Below are 2,720 nucleotides of genomic sequence, written 5' to 3'. Positions count from 1 at the left end.
AGCAGTTAAGTGATTTACCCAAGCTCACACAGTAAATCAGTGTCAGCACAGGAAACAGAACCCATGTGCCTCAGTTCTTAGTCTGCTCCTCCGACCATTAGACCACGCTCCCTTCCAAAGCCCACCGCTCGCAATCTGACATGTCAGCGACAGCGAAGAGGGCCTGAGCAGCAGGAACTGATTCCTCCAGGGCTGGTCCCTGGATCGCACTGTAACAGGTGCTGCACAGAACTGAGATGGCTCAAAGAGATTTCACGGAACAGGGGAGGATATTATTGCCTTGCTCAGAGAATCTCACCCTCCTTGGTTAACCAAGGCTCAGCGCAACAGATTTATTGCTGTCTCTGGTTTCCTGGCGGCAGCAGCACCAACCAGAGTTGTTCCTAAACCGAGCAATATTATGGTGACATCAGATTAAAGAGCTTCCATTTAAAAAGAAAACAGAGGAGACTTAATAGTGATTGGTAACGATGCAGCCACTCACTGTATTACAGGCTCCCTGATGGATGTGCTCCCCATTCAAGGAAAACGTGCTGCACAGTTAGTGGATGATGTCGCTAGACTCAGTGCCCTAAACCCAGTGTTCTTAGGTTGATATGCAGATCCCAGCACATCCAGAGCTTCCGGTAGCATTAGCAGCAGCCACACAGCATGCATCCTAAAAGCTCAAAGTGGATTCACAACGGTCTGCTGTGTTACTGGAGGCTACTTAAGACGGTGGTGTTACCCCGGCTCTTTCCCAGCCTGTAAAAACAAACCCACACAGGCCTGTTTGCTGCAGCATTTCCTAGATGCTTCCTTATCGTTCCTATGAGGCCACAAACCGTGACCTGAGAACGGGAGGTGTGCAGAGGCCGGGAGCTTTCCTAGCCACCCAATGTGCAACCATGATTGCCAGCTAAACCAATGAACGGGCCACTCTTTGCGCCAGCCTCAGGTCATGTGCCCCTGTCCTGGGGTGGCCAACCCCAAACATTCCAAAACTCACGAGAGACGGCTTCAAAATCCGAGCTTACAAATAAACGGGGGTTCTTTTTCTTTGCCTTCTGGACTTTGAGCTTTCCAATTTAAACTCAGGTCACATTTCCAAGTTTTTTCTCTGCAATCATGCGGGCTAGAAATGTACTTGTTTCTCTGTAATGAAAGCTGAGATTCTCCTGCAATCATCTGACACCAAGAGCCAGGGCTTGAAGTGAAACAACAAATATAATGAGACCTCACAATAAAATAGCGAGAGTTGGGAACTCTGCAGTTGTTATCAATGCCCAGGCTCCTCACCCCCACAACTAACTTCCTTGCAAGTTGCAAGCCATATTGTTTAAAGGGGGCCATGGCAGAATATCGTTTTTTTTTTTTTTAAAGGAATCACTTTAGAAGAAATTCAAGCTGACAGTGGCCACTTTAAAAATAATTGGCCATTGAAAAAATACAAGTAAAGAAAACCACTTGAAATGAGGAATGGGGTAAATGAGTATTGGCAGCTTGGCTAGAGAAGGAGGTAGGTCAGTAAGGACCTGCCATGCCTCCGGTCTCCTCAGCTTCCATCCTGAAATCCACCTCCAACCAACCCTTCAACGGAAATCATGAGATTAGCTTTAAAATCATGAGAGTATGTAAATATAATAAATGTGGGGTTCTTTGTATTTGCCTTCTGCTTTTTGAGCCTTTAGGATGCACTGGGTGTGACGGGTTCAGTCACAGAGCCCCCCTTGGGACTGTTACCTGATGTGCTGAGACTACCTCTGAGACTGTTTCTTCTGCCAGTTTGGGCCTCCAGCACCCTGTCTTGTTGAGCCAGATACACTAATCTGCTGCAACACAGACCCAGGGTCTGGCCCGCATCCCCAAAGCTGCAGACTTAACTGAAAACGGCTTAGCAAGTGATTCTGTCTCTAGCACCCAGACACCCAGCTCCCAATGGGATCCAAACCCCAAATAAATCCATTTTACTCTGAGTATAAGCTGTATCAGAGTAAACTCATAAATTGTCTGCCCTTTATAACACTGATAGAGAGAGATGCACAGCTGTTTGCTCCCCCAGGTATTAATTACTTACTCTGGGTTTATTAATAAGCAGAAGTGATTTTATTAAGTATTAAAAGTAGGATTTAAGTGGTTCCAATAATAGACCAAACAAAATCAATTACCAAGCAAAATAAAACAAAACACGCAAGTCTAAGCCTAATACAGTAGGAAACTGAATACAGGTAAATCTCACTCTCAGAGATGTCCCAATAAGCTTCTTTCACAGACTAGACTCCTTCCTAGTCTGGGCCCAATCCTTTTCAGACCAACGTTGACGTTTATGGCCTGGGTCCAGAATCACTCCCACCCCCGTAGTTACTGTCCTTTGTTCCAGTTTCTTTCAGGCATCTCTTTGGGGTGGAGAGGCTATCTTCTGAGCTGAAGACAAAATGGAGGGGTTTCCAGGGCCTTTTATATTCTCTCTCTTGTGGGCGGACACCTCTTTGCTCTCCTGTGCAAAATCACGGCAACAAGATGGAGTCTGTAGCCACCTGGGCAAGTCACAGGTCTATGAACGATTCAGCTTTTTCCAGGCTGCTGCCATTGTTTACATGTTAGTTTGAACGTTCCCAGGAAAGCTCAGATGTGGATTAGCATCTCCCAGAATCCATTGTCAGTTAAGTGTTTCTTGATTGGGCACTTACTGAGAATAGTCCTTTCTCAAGAAGCTGACCAAATGCTTCATTGATGCTACT

The sequence above is a fragment of the Mauremys mutica genome, chromosome 1, assembly GCF_020497125.1.
Source record: "Mauremys mutica isolate MM-2020 ecotype Southern chromosome 1, ASM2049712v1, whole genome shotgun sequence".
Lineage (NCBI taxonomy): Eukaryota > Metazoa > Chordata > Testudines > Geoemydidae > Mauremys > Mauremys mutica.
The sequence above is the reverse complement of the archived record's forward strand: the minus strand, read 5'-3'. Positions refer to the sequence as shown.